This window comes from Myxine glutinosa, chromosome 5 (assembly GCF_964187855.1).
Source record: "Myxine glutinosa chromosome 5, kmMyxGlut1.1, whole genome shotgun sequence".
Taxonomy (NCBI): Eukaryota; Metazoa; Chordata; class Myxini; order Myxiniformes; family Myxinidae; genus Myxine; species Myxine glutinosa.
The window spans coordinates 71088871-71112229 of NC_136265.1; the positions used below are offsets into that span (position 1 = coordinate 71088871).

The 23359-nt window shown below is 51.6% G+C and overlaps 1 protein-coding gene across 1 annotated transcript in view; it reads left to right on the plus strand.

Moving 5' to 3' along the window:
- LOC137428524 (uncharacterized) overlaps positions 1-23359 on the plus strand; it is a 91659-nt gene that overhangs the window by 66390 nt on the left and 1910 nt on the right. The gene's annotated exons all lie outside the window — the stretch shown is intronic.

Here is a 23359-nt window from a genome sequence, read left to right on the forward strand (position 1 = left end):
GCTCAAGCTTTTGGGTCTCACTATCTGCCATGATCTTTCTTGGGAAAACCACATTTCCAAGCTGGCCTCCAAAGCCAGTCGCCGACTGGGCATCCTCCGTCGTGCGAAGTCCTTCCTCGGCACACCTGAGCTCCTCACCACATACAAGGCTTTCATCCGCAGCTCAATGGAATACTGTTCTCCCCTTTGGGCTGGTGCTCCTGCCTCACACCTGGCTCGGCTTCACGCTGTTGAATCCAAAGCTTTCAAAATCATTGGAATCTCCCGCGATGAAGCTATCTCTGAGGGCCTTTCACTCACTCACCGCAGGCAGGTTGGTGGTCTTTCTGTCTTCTACCGACTCCTCTCCGGCCTTGCTCCCCCAGCTCTCTCTGTGCTCTGTCCCCCCAATATTCCTTCAGGTCGCACAAGATCTGCCTGCAACCCTCTTATGGTTAAACTGCCAAAGTCTAGGCTCTCTGCTCACCTTCACTCTTTCATTCCCCTTTTCTCCCGCCTCTGGAACAAACTCCCCCACTCCCTTCAATCCCACTCCTCCCTCCAGGTCTTTAAAACAGCTGTTCACCACCATCTCTTATCTTCCCCCATCGAAAACCTTGATCTTTTCTACCCCCGGTAATTCACCCCAGAGTCCTTGCAGTGTTCATATGTTTTAATCCTCTCCCACCTCCCCCCAAGTCCTCCCGATGTCCCTGCTCTCAAATGTTGTGTTTGTGTCCTTCCCCTTCTTCCCCCTCTCTTTTTTGTCCTCCCCCCTCTCTCCCCATCTTGTCTGCCGCTCCCCTTGTTTTTTGTGTTTTGTGTGTCGGTTTGTCTTTTTGTGTGATTAATGTTTGCTCTTTCACGAGCCTCGATCTTGTATACAACAAAAAAAAAAAAAAAAAAAACATCCAATCTGTGAGGATCACTGACGATGGAAAACGCGCGAAAATAAATATTGTCACGTTGTTGTTGTTGTTGTTTGTGTTCTCCTTCCATACACATTTATTAAAACTATAAACAAATATTACTACAGAAAATTTCCGTCTTTTCCGAGAATGTTTACCTTTGGTAGAATAAACAACGTTTACCTTTGGTAGAATAAACAACGTTTACCTTTGGTAGAATAAACAACGTTTACCTTTGGTCGAATAAACAACGTTTACCTTTGGTAGAATAAACAACGTTTACCTTTGGTAGAATAAACAACGTTTACCTTTCGTAGAATAAACAACGTTTACCTTTGGTAGAATAAACAACGTTTACCTTTGGTGGAATAAACAACGTTTACCTTTGGTAGAATAAACAACGTTTACCTTTGGTCGAATAAACAACGTTTACCTTTGGTAGAATAAACAACGTTTACGTTTGGTAGAATATACAACGTTTACCTTTGGTCGAATAAACAACCTTTACCTTTGGTAGCATAAACAACGTTTACCTTTGGTAGAATAAACAACGTTTACCTTTGGTCGAATAAACAACGTTTACCTTTGGTAGAATAAACAACGTTTACCTTTGGTCGAATAAACAACATTTACCTTTGGTAGAATAAACAACCTTTACCTTTGGTAGAATAAACAACGTTTACCTTTGGTAGAATAAACAACGTTTACCTTTGGTCGAATAAACAACATTTACCTTTGGTAGAATAAACAACGTTTACCTTTGGTCGAATACAACACAACACAACATGCATTTTAAAAGGCCATTTTCCCTGCTAGAGCGGGGGTTAGCCTTGCGGTCCCCATGACAATCTTCTCCATTTTGCCCTATTTTCTGCATCTCTCCTTGTTAACCCCCTTGCTCGCATTTCTTCTTCCACCATCTTTAGCCAAGTCTTTCTCGGTCTTCCCCGTCTTCTACTTCCTTCTACATTCATTTCCATCACTCTTCTCAACCAGTCACTTTCATCCTTCCTCAACACATGACCAAACCATCTCAACCTGTTCCTCTTCACAGCATCAATCACAGGCTCTATTCCCATCATCTTTCGCAATTCATCATTTGTCTTCCTCTCTCTCAACGATACTCCGCACATCCGTCGAACCATTCGCATTTCCACCCTTTCCAACCTTCGTTGCTGCTCTACGTTCATTACCCATGTCTCGCTCCCATAAATCATAACACTTCTCACACATGCAGCATACACCTTTCCCTTCAGCTTCAACAACACTCCCCTCATCATCAGCACGCCACTCAATTCCCGAAACTTCTTCCATGCACATCTCACTCGAGCAACCGTTGCCGAGTCTGATCCACCTTCTCCATTCAGCATGTCTCCGAGGTAGCAAAATGTTTTCACACCTTCCAGCTTCACACCGTCTCCAAGATCCAACTCAACATTTCCTCCATCTGCAGCTCCCTCTGTGCACACCTTACATTTGAATGTAGCTGCCACACTGGTTAATGACCCTCTCAGACCACTACATTTTTGATGAACCCACTCAGCGCACAATGTACACTGAATGGAGTTCACTCCGACACCCTTCCTACACACAGCACAGGGCCACTTCCCAGTTCTTTCCACCTCACCACATGCTTTACCACTTGCCATCACCTTCGTCTTTCCGATATTCACCTTCAGACCTTTTGTCTCCATACATTCCTTCCACGTGTTCATCTTTTCCTTCAGTCCATCCATACTTTCCGCAATCAACACCAGATCATCTGCATACAACAACTCCCACGGTAAACCCTCCTTTACGTTCTGAGCCAGCACCTCCATCACAGCTACAAATAGTAGTGGACTTAGTACCGACCCCTGATGCACTCCCACCTTCACCTCAAACTCACCACTGTTCCCGTCCTTCGTCCTTACAGCTGTGCGTGCTCTTTTGTACATTGCCATCACTACTCTGATCAACCATTCCTCCACTCCTAACTTCCTCAATGCCCATGTCAATACTGTGTGTGGAACCCGATCGAATGCTTTCTCCAGATCAACAAACCCAAGAAACAACTTCTTCCTCTTCTCCATGTACTTCTCCTGCAACTGCCTCACAATGAAAAGCGCGTCTGTCGTTCCTCTTCCTGGCATAAATCCAAACTGCATTTCGTCGATCTTCACTTTCTTCCTTATCCTCCTCTCCAACACCCTTTCCAATACCTTCATTCCATGCTCCAATAACTTTATCGCTCGGTACGAGCCACACTCCAGAGGGTCACCTTTCCCCTTGTATAGAGGGACGAGGGTACTCAGTTCCCAAACCACTGGAATGCGGCCTTCTTTCACCACCAGATTACAGATCTCTGTCATTCTCTTCACACCCCAACTTCCTGCTGCCTTCAACATATCTCCCACAACTCCCGTCGGCCCTCCCGCTTTTCTACCCTTCATTGCTTTTATCGCTTCCTCAACTTCCTTCTCAGTTATCTTCTCTGCCGTTCCTAAAACTGGGTTACTCTCTATGTTGCCATCCCATTCATTCTCTGTATTCAACAGCATTTCCATATATCTTTTCCATCTTCCTTTAATTCCATCTGGGTCGACAATGATTTGTCCCACTTCATCCTTCAAGCAGCTCACCCCCATCACATCACACCTCTCTTTCGCTATCTGCTTTGCAATCCTGAATACCGCTCTCTGACCCTCTTCCGAATCCAAGCGCTCTCCGAACATTTTCCTACATGCCTCCTGCGCCTTTGCTACCTCTTTCTTTGCAGCCTTCCTGGCTGCCTTGTAACTTTCATGCTCTGCTGTTTCTGCTCCCGTACCCTTCGCCTTCTGCCACTCCTTGAACTTCTTCCTCTTCTCGTCAATCCTCTTTCCAACTTCATCATCCCACCACCATGTTTCCGAGTGCCTCGGTGGTCCTTTTGTCCATCCACGTACCTCACCAACGGCTCCCAACAGACTAGCTTTCATTAACATCCAACCACTTTCAAGCTCAACCACATCATTCTCGACCCTACTCAGCCTCTCTTTTAATGCCTCCCTTACTGTCACCTCTTTCAACCTCCACACCTTCATTCTCGGTTGGTACTTCACCCGCCGAGCTCTCCTCGCACCTTTCACCCTTACGTCGCAGACAACCAAGTGGTGCTGTGAAACAGCCTCCTCCCCCGGGATCACCTTTGTGTCTCGGAGGTGCCCCCTATCTCGCATACGCACCATCAGGTAGTCAACGGTTGTCGTCGACCCACCTGACGTGTATGTAACAAGCTTATTATCCTCTTTCTGGAACTGAGTATTACAAATCAACAAATCAGCTCCATCAGCAAACTCCAAAATCCTTTCACCTTCTCCATTTCTCACTCCATATCCGTAACCCCCATGAACTCCGTCAAAACCATCCATACTCCTTCCCACATGTCCATTTAGGTCTCCTCCTACCACAACAACTTCATCTTTCACGTTTTCCATCAGCTTCTCTATCGCACACCAGAACTTGTCCTTCTCTTCATCGCTCCGACCAACCTACGGAGCATATCCCGAGATGACGTTCACCAAGAGCTTTCCAATCATCATTTTCACCATCATCAACCTATCACTCACTCTAGTCACACTCACCACACTGTCTACAAACTCCTCAGAAAACAGGACACCAACACCATTCACGCCCTCCAGGCACCCTTGCCACACAAACTTGTATTTCTGTCCCTGCCTACCCTTCACCATTCTCACACCACTTCCCTTCCATCTCGTCTCTTGCACACAACATATGTCCACTCTTCTTCTGACCAATACTTCCACCACTTCTCCTGATCTCCCTGTCATTGTCCCTACATTCCATGTCCCAAACCTCATAAACCGATCTCCACTTCGGGCTGTACCCTGCCCACATGTAGTTGTAATTGTCATTAGTCTAGTAGGAAGACTAGGTCCCCCTGCACCCCCCGGAGATATACTTCTAATCAGTGTTTCTAGATTGGAAAAAATGTGTAGAAAATGACTAGCTATGGCCCCAAGCTGTAAAAATGTCCCACATACCATTTTTATGCAAATTACTGCTGCCATTATCAAAAAAAGACTAGGTCCCCCTGCACCCCCCGGAGATATACTTCTAATCAGTGTTTCTAGATTGGAAAAAATGTGTAGAAAATGACTAGCTATGGCCCCAAGCTGAAAAAATGTCCCACATACCATTTTTATGCAAATTACTGCTGCCATTATCAAAAAAAGACTAGGTCCCCCTGCACCTCCCGGAGATATACTTCTAATCAGTGTTTCTAGATTGGAAAAAATGTGTAGAAAATGACTAGCTATGGCCCCAAGCTGAAAAAATGTCCCACATACCATTTTTATGCAAATTACTGCTGCCATTATCAAAAAAAGACTAGGTCCCCCTGCACCCCCCGGAGATATACTTCTAATCAGTGTTTCTAGATTGGAAAAAATGTGTAGAAAATGACTAGCTATGGCCCCAAGCTGAAAAAATGTCCCACATACCATTTTTATGCAAATTACTGCTGCCATTATCAAAAAAAGACTAGGTCCCCCTGCACCCCCCGGAGATATACTTCTAATCAGTGTTTCTAGATTGGAAAAAATGTGTAGAAAATGACTAGCTATGGCCCCAAGCTGAAAAAATGTCCCACATACCATTTTTATGCAAATTACTGCTGCCATTATCAAAAAAAGACTAGGTCCCCCTGCACCCCCCGGAGATATACTTCTAATCAGTGTTTCTAGATTGGAAAAAATGTGTAGAAAATGACTAGCTATGGCCCCAAGCTGAAAAAATGTCCCACATACCATTTTTATGCAAATTACTGCTGCCATTATCAAAAAAAGACTAGGTCCCCCTGCACCCCCCGGAGATATACTGAAACTGGCAGTGACTGGTGATTGAAATGCGGTGCCTTTTTGTGTTTCAGGTCGAGGTACGTGAACTCCCCACGATCTACAGCAACCAGGAAGAGACTGATACCAGGGTGGTTCTGTACCTCCATCATGCTGCTACCATCGGATACAAGAACGCTGTAGTCAGAACACCGGACACAGACATCCTCCTGATCCTGCTCCACCATGCCCACAACATCAAGCTGACGGTGTACCTGGATACAGGGTCAGGGAAGCATCGCCAACTTGTCAACGTCTCTGAGCTGGCAGAATCCCTGGGAGAGGACTACTGTGCCACTCTCCTGGGGTACTATGTGTTCAGCGGAGAAGACTGCACCAGTGCCTTCAAAGGGAAGGGAAAAGTCGGGCCCTTGAAAAAGCTGGAGAAGAATCCCAGGTTTCACAGGGCATTCGGTGAATTTCACAGGGTATTTAGAAAAATAAAACTTTGTGTTAACGTCTGTGTAGACGGACCTTAATATGAGTCTATTATTTCGTAAAACTGTGATTATTTTGTAAATAAAGCACTAATTAGCATACTAGTATACCATAGACACATGTAATCATGTTATGAATAGTTCTATCATGATCTATGCCCTTCAAAACATGGGTCTAGACACCTTCATTTTTCAATTATCTGCAATATTGGCTGAGATATGTCAAAAATCGTTTTTTTGATAATGGCAGCAGTAATTTGCATAAAAATGGTATGTGGGACATTTTTTCAGCTTGGGGCCATAGCTAGTCATTTTCTACACATTTTTTCCAATCTAGAAACACTGATTAGAAGTATATCTCCGGGGGGTGCAGGGGGACCTAGTCTTCCTACTAGACTACATGGTTCTCTTTTTGAGGCAATGTTTTTTTTTATGGCCGGATGCCCTTCCTGACGCCAACCCTCTTAGTCGCCTCCTACGACACGCAGGGATACGGCGTACCTATTCTTATCCAGGGTACACACTGGGAAACGTTTAAAACATGGAAATCCTGGGGGCGGGGGGGGGGGGGGGGGATCACCGCTGCGGTTTAAACATATTTAAATAAATATTTAAACAAAACCATGAAAACAATCTGGGAAAAGTCTCTAAGTGAGAACGTGGATTTGAGAAAGCAGGAGCAGAGGTGAAAGAACAAACGAGAATATAGGGGGCGGGGCACAAGTCGAGACGAGGAGGCCGCACGAGCCACCAGGCCGCACGAGGTGCGGACAAAGAAACGACTAATTACACACAAATTTGCAACAACTACAAAACCAAAACCAAATAGAAACACACAATAACACATACACAACAAAATACGCAGCGGAAATTTGACAAAGAAACGAACAGGAAAACACTCAAACTTTGATGCCGTGGAGAGATCAAAGCAAGCCCCGTCGCTCGAGGGACCGGAAGCGGAACCCTTTTACCGGATAAACCGAATAAACAACGTTTACCTTTGGTAGAATAAACAACGTTTTGCTATCGAATCTCCACGTGAGGAAATCAATATCGCATCTTCTTCTTTTTCAAAATCTGTGTTTTTAAAATTAAATTAATCATTATCTTTCAAACGGAACCTTTTTTTACCTGAACCTGCAACTCGGAACTTCTTGTCTGAAACGACACACAGGATTTGATGAAAAATGACCACAACCTTTGTCGTGAAAATCAAACTCAGACACGACTTGACCTCTGGGTAGGTTTAATATCATTTAGATCTGTAGTACATCCTGTAAGAATACATGCATGCAACAGGCATTAAAATCAGAGTATTTCATGAGCAGCAATGGTTGATTCAATATAACAATGGTCCTACAGAGAGGACAGTCAGCGCAGCATTTAGGGGCGTACATACCATTCAAACTACAGGACTATGTCACAGTGAGTTCCGCTGGAGTGTCCGCGCGCCCCGGTTGTCCCGGGTCTTATAGACGCCCCTTCCATGGCGAGCACACCCTGGGTTCACCTTGGTATAATTTCACTACATTCTCCCCGCCGCTAGAACTATACTGCCGCTCGGCAGGTTGCAAGCAAGCATCAGCAATAAACGAATGGGTCACGTCAATCCACGTCAGTCGGTCCACCCGTAGCGGTCGGGGCGGCGAACTTCCCTGCCAGTTCGTGTTCGGAATCTACCGGGTATGGCGTCCCCAAGCGCGGAGTCCCCCGCGTCGGAATAGCCGCCGGAGGTGGGAGTCGGAGGGGGCGCCCCTGCGCCTTCGGGCACGGGAGTGGGGGACGACGGGAGTAACAGTGGTAGTTCCATAGGGGAAGCTTCGATAGAGTCCATAGACTCGTAGACGGGTTCGTCGATATCCCTGTCGTCGTCCCCACATGGGGCGAGATGGCGTACGGAGACAGTAGACTCGCGGCCATCCGCCGTTAACACGCGAGCATGCTCGGGATTAGCTTGGAGGACCTGCACCTTGTCAACAAGGGGGTCGTACTTGCTAGCGCGAACCGCTCGTTTGAGATAGGCGGGCCCCGGTTCAGCGAGCCAGCTGGGTAAAGATTGGATACTGCCGGAGCTTCTAGGGTGGTGGAACAGTCGTTCGTGAGGAGTCTGGTTGGTGGCAGTACATAGGAGAGCCCGGATCGAGTTTAGAGCGGCAGGTAGTGACCACGCCCATTTATCGAGGCCTCGGCCGAGGGTCCGAAGGCTTAGCATGACGGCCCGCCATATAATCCCATTAAAGCGTTCGATCTGTCCATTTGCTTGGGGCCGGTACGGGGTGGTGTAGCTCGAGGCGACATTATGCTGGAGCAAGTAGCCCCTCACCTCCTGGGACAGGAACACCGCACCCCGATCGGTATGCACGTAGGCCGGATACCCGAACATAGAAAACAAATTCTGCAGGCACCGAATAACCGTGGCAGCCGACATATCCCCGCACGTGTAAGCAAAGGGGAATCGGGAATACTCATCGACGATAGTGAGCAGATAGCGAGAGTTGCTCGACATTGGCAGCGGCCCTTTGAAGTCCATCGCCAAGTGCTCCCACGGTCTAGTAGCCCTAACGAGTGTCCCCATAGGGGGGTTATAAAAACGCGGTTTGAGTTCCGCACAGATCGTGCAATCACGGCAGATGCGGCAGATGTCCTCAATCGAGTACGGCAGATTGCCCTCGCGCACAAAATGCGCAAAGCGCGTTACCCCAGGATGACACATAGTGCCGTGCAAAGTGTGCAGCCCCTCCAAAGTTACAACCCCCGCGCAAGTGGCCGGCCTCGATAAGGCGTCAGCGACCAGGTTATCCTTCCCCGGGCGGTATTTGATGGTGTAGCAGAAGTCGGCGAGTTCGATACGCCAACGGGTGATTTTCTCATTCTTAATGCGCTGAGCATGTAAGGTGTCGTACATAAACGCAACACTCTGTTGGTCCGTGACGATTTGGAAACTCCGCCCAAGCAGATACGGCCGCCATCGCCGAATTGATTCGACGATCGCGTACGCTTCCTTTTCGACAGACGAATGCCTCCGCTCGGCGGAGGTGAGAGTCCGCGAGAAGAAAGCCACAGGGCGGCCTCCTTGGGAGAGAGTCGCCGCTATCGCATGATCCGAGGCATCACTCTCCAAAACGAAAGAGGCACTCTCGTCAATCGTCGCGACAGCGGCGCCAGCGATGTCAACTTTAAGGCCCTCGAAGGCCGCCAGGGCGGCCGGGCCCATGGGGAAAGTGTCGCAGGCCATGAGGGGGCGGAGCTTCACGGAGAAATTTTGCACCCACTTTGAGTAGTGGGCGAACAGCCCTAGAGCGCGTTTCAGCGAAGCCCGATCGCTAGGCGGAGCCATATCGAGCAAAGGGCGCAGACGCTCCTTATCCGGAGAGACGGAGCCATGGGTCACGGTGTACCCCAAAAGGTCTACCGTGCGTAGAGAGTATCGACACTTAGCCGCATTCATGGTTAGGCGATATTTCCGCGCGAACTCGAGGAAGCGTTTCAGATTAGCGTCGTGATGCTCCTGGTCATACCCACAAACCGTAAGATTGTCCAGATAGACAAAGACATCGGTCAAATTCTCCTTCGCAACGAGGTCATCCATAGCCCTCTGAAAACAAGCGACGCCGTTCATTACCCCAAAGGGAAGTCTCGTGAACTGGTACAACCGCTGACCCGATTCAAAGGCTGTAAAGACGCGATCAGCCCTAGAGATGGGGACTTGATGATACGCACTACGCAGATCGAGAGTGCTATAAACGGAATACAGGGCCACCTGGCGTACCAGGGCGTCCATCCCTGGTAAGGGGTAGGCATCCAGCTGTGTAAAACGATTAATCTCTGCGAATAGTCGATTACCATACGCCGGCGGTGGGCCTCACTCCGCACCACTAAGACTTGGGCCCGCCACGGTGACCTACTGTGTTCTATGATACCGTCCTTTAAGAGCAGGGCCGTTTCTTCCGCAATGAATTGCGTGTCCGCACGAGAGTAGCGCCGCGATTTGACGGCTACAGGGGTACAATCAGTGGTCAGGTTGGGGAACAGTGAGAGTGGCTCCATGTCCATTTGAGCGAGGGCGCACACAGCGAGCGTGTCCGGCCCTCCGAAGTCTATTTCCAAACGTCCATGCCGCTTAAGGAAATCAAGTCCTAACAGAACGTCAGCGCATAAAGCCGGTAATACCATGAGATACACGTCCGGGAACGTGCGTCCCTTTATCACAAGTTTCAATCGACACGCCCCTTTTGTGCTCAACCGAAGTCCCTGAGATGCCATGAAGATCCGGCGGGTTGTCCCGAGAACCGGCCACCCATGTTGATGCACGAGTCGCTGATCGATAAAACTATCCGTGGACCCCGTGTCAATCAAAGTTTGCGCAAAAACGCCCGCGACCGTGAGCGGAATGATGGCCTGCGCAAGGCCGGCAGACCCGGCAGGTATAGTACCGGCCGGGTGAGAAGATCGCGCCTCGCGGGTGGATCCCACGCCGGCTGCAATCCTTCGGGCAGCGTCGGCAGGTTGGGCCTCAGCAGGAGCATTTAAGTCAGTTGGCTCATCAGCAGTTTCATTTGCCAGAGTGGGTGTGTGTTGGTCGTAAGAGCAGCCGCCAGATGGCGCTCGAGCCACGTGAGAAAGATCTCTGCCGTCTGCAGATTCATATGCCTAAGTGGGTGCATGTAATTCGTAAGAGCCGCCGCCAGATGGCGCTCGCGTCACGTGAGAAAGATCTCTGCCGTCTGCAGATTCATATGCCAAAGTGGGTGCATGTAATTCGTAAAAGCCACCGTCAGATGGGGCTCGAGTCACGTGCTGCGTTTGCCGCACTTCGAGAGGAGTTTCCAAAGCAGGAGCATGTCGCTTGTTTGAAGTAGGCGTTCGAACGCCAGTCAAGGTCGGTCGTGCTGTGGCCGGTCGCGTTTGCGCCATTTGTTTCGGCGGCCGGTGTATCTCACCAAGGTCGGGCGTGTAGCCAGAGGCCCGCGAGAAGGAGGGCGGCTCTTCAAAGCCGAGTGAGGCACCCCATCCGGCGCTCGATCCGTTGGCTCCGCGATGAGCCCATTCAAGGTCGCGCGGGGACGCGTGCCCCGAGCGGCCTTCCTGCAGACCTTTGCAAAATGGCCCTTGGTGGAGCACAGGTGGCATGTTGTCTCCCGGGCCGGGCATTCAGAGCGAGGGTGCTGCCGATTCCCACAAAAATAACATTTTGCATACCGGTCAGGCCGTGGCCGGGCAGCAGCGGCAGCAGTGAGGCCGGAAGCGGAGTCCGCTTCAGGAGCTCCCAGAGACTCGGCCGTAGTGGTCGGGTCCCCCTCCGTATCCTCGGCGGTAGCCCTCTCCGGTCGCGCGAGTTGCGAGGTCCCCGCCACGACTCGTGGGTGATCATATGTGGTCGATTGTTCTCGGGCATCTGTGTATACGCGTGCCAGCCGTAGTGCTTCTGTAAATGTCAGATCCGCGACCTCCAAGAGTCGGAGCCGCAAGACTCCAGAATTAATTCCGGAGATGAATGAATCTCGGAGCAAGTCGTCCTGCACTTTCTCGTGGGTCCGGACGTCCTGCACGCAGTCTGCCAACAGGTAGCGCAACTCCTGCGTGAAGCGATCGATCGATTCAGATGGTTGCTGTCGCCGCTGAGAGAGTTGATGCCGGCCGTGCACAGCGCTCCGTGTCTTTACGTAGAGGCGCTTCAGCTCGGCTAGAGCCGTAGCGTACGTCCCAAATCGGGAAATGTTCCGGAAAACGGTGTGATAGACCTTCGACTGTAACACGGACAGCTTTATCGCAGCGGTGGGCTCTGTTTCGTGAGCAGCAAAATAATTCTCCAGCGTGTTGAGCCAGTGAGCGAACTCCGATGCTGATCCCTCAGCTTGAGGGTCGGCTCCGAGAATCGGTACCACGATCATCTTGTGGTCAGCCATTCCGGCGATCTAAATGATATTAAATGTCGTGAAAATCAAACTCAGACACGACTTGACCTCTGGGTAGGTTTAATATCATTTAGATCTGTAGTACATCCTGTAAGAATACATGCATGCAACAGGCATTAAAATCAGAGTATTTCATGAGCAGCAATGGTTGATTCAATATAACAATGGTCCTACAGAGAGGACAGTCAGCGCAGCATTTAGGGGCGTACATACCATTCAAACTACAGGACTATGTCACAGTGAGTTCCGCTGGAGTGTCCGCGCGCCCCGGTTGTCCCGGGTCTTATAGACGCCCCTTCCGTGGCGAGCACACCCTGGGTTCACCTTGGTATAATTTCACTACAACCTTCATCACCTGTGATCTACTAAAGTGTGTTTGGAGGGAGTGTGGTGGGAGTCCGGAGGGAGTGTGGTGCGAGTCCGGAGGGAGTGTGGTGCGAGTCCGGAGGGAGTGTGGTGGGAGTCCGGAGGGAGTGTGATGGGAGTCCGGAGGGAGTGTGATGGGAGTCCGGAGGGAGTGTGGTGGGAGTCCGGAGGGAGTGTGGTGGGAGTCCGGAGGGAGTGTGGTGGGAGTCCGGAGGGAGTGTGGTGGGAGTCCGGAGGGAGTCCGTTGGGAGTCCGGAGGGCGTGTGGTGGGAGTCCGGAGGGCGTGTGGTGGGAGTCCGGAGGGAGTGTGGTGGGAGTCCGGAGGGAGTGTGGTGGGAGTCCGGAGGGAGTGTGGTGGGAGTCCGGAGGGAGTGTGGTGGGAGTCCGGAGGGAGTGTGGTGGGAGTCCGGAGGGAGTGTGGTGGGAGTCCGGAGGGAGTGTGGTGGGAGTCCGGAGGGAGTGTGGTGGGAGTCCGGAGAGGGTGTCCGGAGGGAGTGTGGTGGGAGTCCGTTGGGAGTCCGTTGGGGGTCCGTTGGGGCTGTGGTGGGAGTCCGGAGGGAGTATGGTGGGAGTGCGGTGGGAGTCCGTTGGGAGTCCGGAGGGAGTCCGGTGGGAGTCCGGAGTGTGTGTGGTGGGAGTCCGGGGGGAGTGTGGTGGGAGTGTGGTGGGAGTCCAGAGGGAGTGTGATGGGAGTCCAGAGGGAGTGTGGTGGGAGTCCAGAGGGAGTGTGGTGGGAGTCCGTTGGGAGTGTGGTGGGAGTCCGTTGGGAGTGTGGGAGGAGTCTGGAGAGGAAGGCAATCCTTTGTTTTCACTGACGTCACAAATTACCCATCTCGCATTGCGCGGCGGCCATTTTGATACCCAAGCTAATCTGTCCGTGTGCGCTGATATTGATTTGTTGCGTTGGTTTATGGTGAATGCGGATCGCAAAAAGTCTGTTTTATAAAGTAATTTTGTTTGTTTTGTCACGTTCATGTGGAGTGTGGTGCCATCTAGTTTATATTACGTATTGTTGCCCAACAAACACAGAACATTCGGTTTAAGTTTGCCGTGGACCAGTGAACTGGTGAACACCTGGGCAGTGGGTCAACCTGCAACCAACTACCTGTAGAACAGACTTGGAGTGTATGTAAGGATACGGTAGATCCAGGCTTGAGTATGGCTAGCAGTGCGAGTGCCAACCTTGGCTACCAAGAGACGCTCCCCCCGGACGTTCTTGTTCGTTACAAAGAGAAGATTTCTGTCATTGGGTGTGACCCTTATGGTCTATCATCAAATGATCAATTTGAGAAGAATGTGAGCAAGTGGCCTCAGGTGACCCACATCGACGTGATCAACTACCTGTTGTTCAGCAAATCGGCCTATACCAAAGATGAGTTGAAGAAGTATAAATCCCTCGAGGCATACAGGTTGTACCAAGATGGATGGGTGCGACAAATCCTACACAAAGAACTGAATGACGTCCACTTGATTCTATCCAAGGTATTAATATATTAAACAAACATGTATTTTTTAAAGCTGCTTGTGCTAATGTTATGGACCTGATTGATTAAGTGCCCTCCATTTGTTCAAATGTATGTATTGTATTCAATATCATTAATGATTATAGTCATTGTATGGTTATACAATGAAACATGTTCTTACTTACTGTTAACAAAATGCTCGGAGCAGACAGGTGTGCGATCCCACTGTGATTCTGTTTGGATGTCACTGCGATTGATGGCAGCCTTACACAAACGCCGCCTCTCTTCACTTAAATTTCTTGTTTCCTCACCCTGATTCAGTAGAAGTTTGGGCGTTTTGTAAAACTTAACTCCTGGCCTAACGCCTGGCCTGTTTGAACAACGAAATACGCCGCAAATTGGCATGACTGGTCGTGAACAAAAACGATTTAATGTGAATCCGCTGACGACGTTGTTCGAGAGGGTATCAAAATGGCCGAGGTGTCCCAGCGTGCCCTGCGCGCATGCTCCGATGACGTCACAAGAAAACAAGCACCGGGTACCTTTGTTAGTTTGTCAATATAGACCAAGAGAGATTGTTGGGTTTGTTTCCTTCATTTTATGAAAGTAAAAACTCTTTGTTGTTTTACTTTTCCAAGTCGTTTCAAAAACATATTTTTCATGGGATTGAAAAGTTCGCTTTTTCTAAATAACTCTTGTGATGACGATTTTCTTTAGAAATGCTCCTTAAACTTGAGTTTGAATGTGATGTTTTTCTTTTCAGATTTTATTGTGAAGGTGAAGGTGGAGACCGAGTTCATTGATGAGTTCTCGTTTATCAAAGGTTTGACCCACAATGTTCCTGTTATATAATGTTAAACACCAACAATGTTCCTGTTACATAACGAGTTTATGTGAGTCGAGTTGTGCTAACCAAGATGGCCACACGGCGGCTGCACTTCTCTTGGGTTACAATCATTCTATATTTTCTCAGTTCAGCGGTTTCATCACGGGAAATTGTGGTCACGTGGTCCGTCTACACCATCTTGTTCCAATTTACCGTGAACAACAATATTCATCCCCTGCATTATTTGTACGATGGACAACGCTGTGTACTTGAGAATTATATGGTTGTGTTGTGTCAAAATGACGGCATATTTAATGACAATAGAAAAGAATGATTGCACATGCATATGTGTTACATATGTTTTCCGCACATGTGAATGATTACATGCACACGCATGTTTTCAGCGGCACTGTAGCGGCTGCCGCTGGGTTTTCACAATCGCCTTGCACCTATCAAGGACGCGGAGCGATCACCATGCCGGGCTCGTCCAGGACGCCCGGGCAGGCCCGCGCTCAACTTGCCAGGCCTCGGTCGGGACGCCCGGGCATGCCAGGCTCGCCCTCAACTTGCCAGGCCGCAGCCAGGACGCTGGGCCACGCCCCCTGGCGCCGGGCCTGGGCAAACCCCCCGGGATAATAGATATATATTGCTGCCCGATAAACGGGTTTTCAGAGTGCCTGAGTGTTTGATTTGATTAAAGCAACTCGGATGAATTCCAGCTTTTTGTCGCGTCCATTCTTCCGATCGACGTGGGAGCCCCAGCTCCTTCATTGGTGACCTACCGACATGGACACGGCAGTCGCCCTTAAACTGCCTACCTTCTGGGAGGCTCACGCGGCGGTTTGGTTCGCACAGGCGGAGTCCCTGTTCGCCCTGCGAGGCATCACGGCCGACGACACCCGCTTCCACCATGTGGTAGCTGCGCTCGGTTCGGCTACCGCGGCCCGCGCCCTGAGCCTCCTCGAGAGCCCGCCAGCCGCTGACAAATACGGCGCGATTAAGAAGCTTCTCCTCGATGCTTTCGCCCTCCCATCGGCGGAACGCGCACGGCGCCTGCTCGAACTGCCTGAGCTCGGCGACACGCGCCCTTCCGAGCGAATGGACTACATGCTTTCACTGCTCAGCGAGCACTCTCCGGCATTCCTGTTCCGGGAGCTGTTCCTCCGTCAGCTGCCTCACCCGGTACGCCTCGCCCTGGCAAGCACGACGATCACAGATCCCCGGGCCCTTGCCAGAGAAGCCGACAAGATCTCCGCCGCAGGACAGCGCATCGCAGCGGCGACATGGGACCCACCGCCGTCCGTCGCAACACCCATGGCGCCCGAGCACCCGGCACGGTCGACGGCCGAACTGCCGACGCAATTGGCGGCCGCTACACCGAGCCGACCACCTCCAGCACGACGACCGGGGCCTCCACCTGACCAAGCGTGGTGTTACTATCATGCCAGGTTCGGACAGAAGGCCCGGACATGCCGACCCCCGTGCACCTTCGGCAGGCCGGGAAACGGCCGGGCCGGCGTTCATTACCAGCCATGAGCGCCGGCCACACGGGCAACTTACTGTTCATCACGGATAAAGCGTCCGGACGGCGCTTCCTGTGCGACACCGGCGCCCAACTGAGCGTCATACCCGCCTCTGACCAGGACAGGCAATCCGCGGTTTGCGGCCCCCTTCCTTGGTTGCGGCCAACGGATCGACCATCCGCACCTTCGGCCCGCGCAACGTCACCCTCTGCTTCGGCGGCCAACGCTTTGCTTGGACGTTTGTAACCGCAAACGTGCCCATGGCTCTGCTAGGCGCCGACTTCCTCTGCGCACACGGACTGCTGGTGGACGTCCAACGGCGTCGTTTAATCAACGCCGAAACCTTCAGCTCCCTGGTATGCACATTGAGCAGCTCCACGCCGACCGAGCTGGCATGCACCGTCCCGGCGGCGAACGAGTTTGCTCGCCTGCTCACGGAGTTCCCGGCCCTCACGCGGCCGACGTTTTCGGCCGTCGCAGTACGGCATGGGATCGAGCACCACATACCAACCACGGGCCCGCCGGTCTTCGCCAGGGCCCGCCGCCTCGACCCAGCCAAGCTCGCCGTAGCGAAGGCCGAATTCGACGCGTTGGAGCACCTCGGCATCGTGCGGCGCTCCGATAGCGCGTGGGCCTCGCCACTGCACATCGTGCCAAAGCCGGGGGGTGGATGGCGCCCGTGTGGCGACTACCGCCGTCTCAATGACGCTACCACCCCCGACAGGTACCCGATCCCGCATATCCAAGACTTCTCCACCCGTCTGGCGGGACGGGTCATTTTTTCAAAAATTGATCTCATACGGGGATATCACCAGGTACCTGTCAGGGCGGCCGACGTCCCTAAAACGGCAGTCATCACGCCGTTCGGCTTATTCGAATTCTTGCGGATGCCGTTTGGTCTCAAGAACGCGGCTCAGGCGTTCCAGCGCTTGATGGACGGCGTGCTGCGTGACCTGCCGTTCCTTTTCGTTTACCTGGACGACATCCTCGTCGCCAGCACGTCCCGGGCCGAGCACCTCCTCCACCTCCGAACACTGTTCGGGCGCCTCAGCGAGCACGGCCTCATCGTCAACCCGGCCAAATGCCACTTCGGCACGACGGCCGTTGATTTTTTGGGCCACCACATCACCAAGAACGGGGCCGTGCCGCTGCCAACCAAGGTCGAGGCCATCACCACGTTCCCGCGTCCCCGCACCATAAAGGCCCTGCAGGAATTCCTGGGAATGGTGAATTTTTATCACCGCTTCGTGCCCCGCGCTGCTCAACTCATGCGGCCCCTCTACGAAGCCCTCCGGGGCAAGCCGGCCAAGCACGACATCGCCTGGTCCGCAGCAATGGATGCGGCCTTCCAACGCTCAAAGCGGGCCCTCGCCGACGCAACATGCTCGCTCACCCGGTGCTCAACGCTCCCATCGCCCTCACCACGGATGCCTCCGACTACGCGGTGGGCGCCGTACATGAGCAATGGGTGAACGGGGTTTGGCAGCCACTCGCTTTTTTCAGCCGGCAGCTCCGGCCGAACGAGCTCAAATACAGCACGTTTGACCGGGAGCTCCTCGGTCTACACCTGGCCGTCCGCCATTTCCGCCACCTCCTGGAGGGCCGACCTTTCACGGCGTTCGTCGACCACAAGCCGTTGGTTTACGCCATGGCCAAGGTCACGGAGCCATGGTCGGCCCGCCAACAGCGCCACCTCTCCGCCGTGTCGGAGTTTACCACGGACATCCGGCACGTCGCCGGCAAAAACAACGCCGTGGCCGACTGTCTTTCCTGGGCCAGCGCGAACGCGGTCCACCTGGGCGTGGATTTTGCGCTTATGGCGGCGGACCAAACCACCGACACCACGGTGCAAGCCCTCCGGGCAGCGGACACGGGCCTCCGCCTGGCCGACATCCCCTGCGCGGACACTGTCCTGCTCTGCGACGTCTCCCAAGGCCAGCCTCGCCCCATCGTGCCCGTCACCTGGCAACGCCGCATCTTCGCCTCCCTCCACGGCCTTTCCCACCCGGGCCGGAAAGCTTCCCAGAAGCTGGTGTCGGCGCGTTTCGTCTGGCACGGCCTTCGTCGGGACGTCCGCGATTGGACCAGCACCTGCACGGCCTGCCAACGGGCCAAGGTCCACCGACACACCCAGGCCCCGCTGGCACCTTTCACCGTGCCCGAACGACGTTTCGACCACGTCAACGTGGATCTGGTGGGCCCCCTCCCCCCGTCACGGGGGTTCACACACCTGCTCACCATGGTGGACAGGACCACCAGGTGGCCGGAGGCCGTTCCCCTCGTCTCCACCACCACCGCCGACGTGGCGCAGGCTTTCATCGCCACCTGGGTCGCCCGCTTCGGCGCACCGGCGGACATCTCGTCAGACCGCAGACCACAGTTCACCTCCGAGCTGTGGGGCACGGTCGCCCGCAACCTGGGGGTCAAGCTCCACCGTACTACGGCCTACCACCCCCAAGCAAACGGGTTGTGCGAGCGATTCCACCGCTCCATGAAGGCCGCGCTCATGGCCGGCCTTCAAGACGGCGGTTGGGCCGACCGGCTGCCGTGGGTCCTTTTGGGCCTTCGCACGGCCCCCAAGGAGGACCTCCAGGCATCCACCGCCGAGCTTGTCTATGGCCCGCTATGTCTATGTCTATGGCGCTACGCGTCCCGGGCGAATTCGTGCCCGACGCTACCAGTCCCTGGTCCGCAGCTCACCAGCGCTCGGACCTCCAGGAGGCCGCCCGACGGTTTGCCCCCGTGCCAACATCCCACCACGGTGACCCCCAGTCCTACGTCCCCCCAGCACTCCGCATAGCGGAGTATGTTTTTGTGCGTCACGCCGCACATCGGTGGCCACTCCAGCCGCCGTACGACGGGCCCTTCCGGGTGCTGCGACGGGACGACAAGTCGTTCGTCATTGACATCGGCGGCAGGTCGGACCGGATTGCGGTGGACCGCCTCAAGCCGGCGCACGTGGACGTCGACCACCCACCACGGGTGGCCCTTCCGCCGCGGCGAGGCCGCCCCCCGTCCACGGTGCCCCCCACTCGACCTCCCGCCACCTCACCGGACCCCCTCCCACGACCCGCCAGGGGTCGCTTCGGCCGGGTCATCAGGACCCCCCTCAAATTGACCCTGCCGGTGCAAGTCGATTCTGGGGGGACGTGTGTAGCGGCTGCCGCTGGGTTTTCACAATCGCCTTGCACCTATCAAGGACGCGGAGCGATCACCATGCCGGGCTCGTCCAGGATGCCCGGGCAGGCCCGCGCTCAACTTGCCAGGCCTCGGTCGGGACGCCCGGGCATGCCCCCTGGCGCCGGGCCTGGGCAAACCCCCCGGGATAATAGATATATATTGCTGCCCGATAAACGGGTTTTCAGAGTGCCTGAGTGTTTGATTTGATTAAAGCAACTCGGATGAATTCCAGCTTTTTGTCGCGTCCATTCTTCCGATCGACGTGGGAGCCCCAGCTCCTTCAGCACAGTACTTGTGTTAAAATAAAGTAAGAGTTGGAAAGAAATGTCCCCTTCACTTGTGGCTCATATACATTTTGATGTGGCCTTCTTTTATTCCTTCTTTGTTCTTTCGCAATGTCTTCTTTCTCATTTTAAACCAAGAGAGGTGAGTTATCACCAGCATCCTGCTCAAATGAACACCTCCTGCCCTGACTAACTGCTTGGAAGGCAATGCAACCACCTTTTCCCTTCCTCTTCCGGCCCAATATCACCCTTGGCAAGCAGCCTCGGACCTGGCTTCAGGCAGAGCACACAATCAATCAATCGATATTCCCAAGCTATTTCTCTTTTTTTTCACTCACAATTGTTATCTATATATATAAAACACAGTGTGTGTGTGTGTGTGTGTGTGTGTGTGTGTGTGTGTGTGTGTGTGTGTGTGTGTAATGTTACCGATAGACTCCTAAACGGAGAGGCTTACGTGCTTGATATTTGACATAGACATGGCCATTGAGCGTGGGACGAACATGGCCGAACTCAAAATATTTGACGATCCATATTTTTTATTCATATTTACCTCAGCGCACGGAATCAATGGAATCAGAGCAGGTCGGCGCTGATTCGCTCCGAGCGATCACGTGATAACGCTATGAACGCTAGGACGCTATGACGCTATGAACGATATGACGCTATGAACGATATGACGCTATGAAAAAAAAAATCGCTATGACGCTGTGAAACGCGATGACCGCTATGACGCTATGACGCTATGAAAAAATAAATTGCTATGACGCTGTGAAACGCGATGACGCTATGAACGATATGACGCTATGAACAATATGACGCTATGAACGCTATGACGCTATGAAAAAAAAAATCGCTTGCTTTGCTAAGGGGCTCGCTCCCCCCCCCCCCCCCCCCCCCCCCGTTCGCCTCCCCTCCCCCTCCCCTCCCCCGCCCGGCAATGCCGGGTACTTCTGCTAGTCTTTTCTATTCTGTAGTCTTTTTGGTGTGACTCCATTTCTGTTTTACACTTCTTTCAAATTTCTGCATTCAGTCACTACCTGTGTATCTCTTCCACGAACACACTCTGCACACCTCACATCAGGCACACATCAGTGACGAGTTGGAAGAATGACAAGAAAGCATTTAGGAATATAATCTCCGTCTTGTGTGGTATAAAAGGACCACATTGCGCTTCAAGCACAATGAGCGCAGGTTGCATACGCTGTGCTCGATGGAAACAAAATAGCGTCAAAATCCAGGTTGTCGCAACCTTCTTATACAGGAACTCCATATACATATCCGCCCCATCAGCAAAATCAACTGAAACAAGTATTAAAACACGGCGGCTTATGTTTTGATGTTTAACCAATGACCACCATATAAATCTCCATATGATCATGGATAACATACACACCATCAATATTTACCCAAATCTTCTCATGGATAAATTGATGAGGTGGTTGGAGGAAGTTTAGGGAGTTGTTTCCTCGACGATTGATATCAAGGGGGATCTTTCTCCAACTCAAGGGGAACCTTTCAACTGCTTGCGTTCGTAGTGCAATGTTGTACGGCAGTGAAACCTGGGCGATCAAAAAGGAGGATGAACGGAGGTGTGAATGAAATGAAATGAGATTAGTGAGATGGACATGTAATGTGACACTGAAGCATAAGAAACCAAATGTGGAATTAATAAATCGGTTAGGTATAGTGAGCATTCGTGAGGTGATGCATCGGGGTAGGTTGAGGTGGTTCAGACACATGGAAAGGATGGGGGAGGGCAGCTGTGTAAAGAGGTGTATAAATATGAATGTGAATGGAAGGAGAACTAGAGCTGTCCGAGGAAAACATGGGATGAGTTGCTGAGAGATGATAGGGGTATTTGGGGTCTTTAAAGGCCGAGGTGGGAATGAAAATACCCTGAGTACAATCCCCAAGTCGAACTTTGTCTGTGTCCCAAATCCTGTGGTGTTGGCCAAGCTGTCTTTGCAAAAAAACCGTGAACAAAAAGATACATAGATATCCGATGAATTTTATTTATTTGATTTTCACTCCTTTTTCATTTGTCAATGTTAAATTGAGATGTCTTTTTGAGACGTTTATTTTTGTGACATTTATTTCTTGGGATTTGACCAAATTGTCTTTCAAAATCCTTCGTTTTTATTTATTTCATTGGATTCAATCATTTATCCTTTTTGTTTGTGTAATATAATGATGTCACATGATTTACAGATGAAGCTCCTCTGGTCAAGATGGAAACCTTCCAGAGTAACTCTCTTCAGACCTCCCAGGATGCTTTATAATAATAATAATAATTCATTTATTTTGTATAGCGCTTTTCCAGAAGCCCAAAGGCGCTTTGACAGAGTGGAAAACATAATGCATAACAATACATGAAAACAACAATTGCAAAAAGACAAGAATCAAGAAAACAAACAGCAGCGATATACGGCATATATATAAGACAAGAATCAAAAAGACAAGACAAGAATCAATAGGGAAATATTTAAAGCAAAAGGAGGGAGAAGGAGAAGAGATAGTCAGGGGTTAAATGCTGTGGGTTGAATGTTGAATGCAGCGTTGAACAGGTGGGTCTTTAGTGATGTTTTGAATGTGGTGAGTGAGGAGGAGTCTCTGATGGTGTGAGGTAGTGAGTTCCAGAGGGTGGGAGCAGCGATGGAGAAGGCCCTGTCCCCCCAGGATCTGAATTTGGTCCGGATGGAGGGGGTCAGGAGGTTGGTACCAGCAGAGCGGAGGTTGCGGGTGGGAGTGTGTCTGGAGAGGAGGTCAGCCAGGTAGGATGGGGCCAGGTTATGGAGGGCTTTGTATGTCAAGAGGAGGATTTTGTACTGGATTCTCTGGGGGATGGGGAGCCAGTGAAGCTTGTAAAGGACGGGGGTGATGTGGTCACGGGTCCGGGAATGAGTGAGTAGACGGGCAGCGGAGTTCTGAATGTATTGGAGTTTATTGGTGATTTTTGAGGGTGAACCATAGAGGAGGCTATTGCAGTAGTCCAGACGGGAGGTGATGAAGGCGTGGATGAGGGTTTCTGCAGCCGTGGAGGAGAGGGATGAGCGGAGACGGGCAATGTTTTTCAGGTGAAAGAAGGCTGACTTTGTGATCTGTTTAGTGTATTTGTCGAAGGAAAGGGTTTGGTCAAAGATGACGCCAAGATTCCGGATGTGAGGGGAGGTGGATACTGGGATACCGTCGATGTTGAGGGCAAAGTTATGGGTGGATTTTGTGAGCGTTTTTGGGCCAATGATGATTATTTCAGATTTATCACAGTTAAGCTTGAGGAAGTTGATTTGAAGCCAGGATTTGAAGCTTTGAGCAATGTGGATGTAAAGCAGGAATCATGTGATTCTCCTCCCACGGAGCCGAGCAAAGCTGAGCAGCTACTGCCGAATTACTACTACTGCCGAGCTACTGCCGAGCAAAGCCGAATTACGGAGAGCTCGCATCACACTTTCTTTACTTATTTTGTTTATTTTCCAGAATAAATTACTTATTTGCAATCCTTGGAGAATTGTAGATGCGTTCAAAGTGTTTCCCCACTTCATCTGTTTTTATGTCGAGACAGGGATATTGCTTCAATTTGAAATCCCCCAGAGACCTTTGT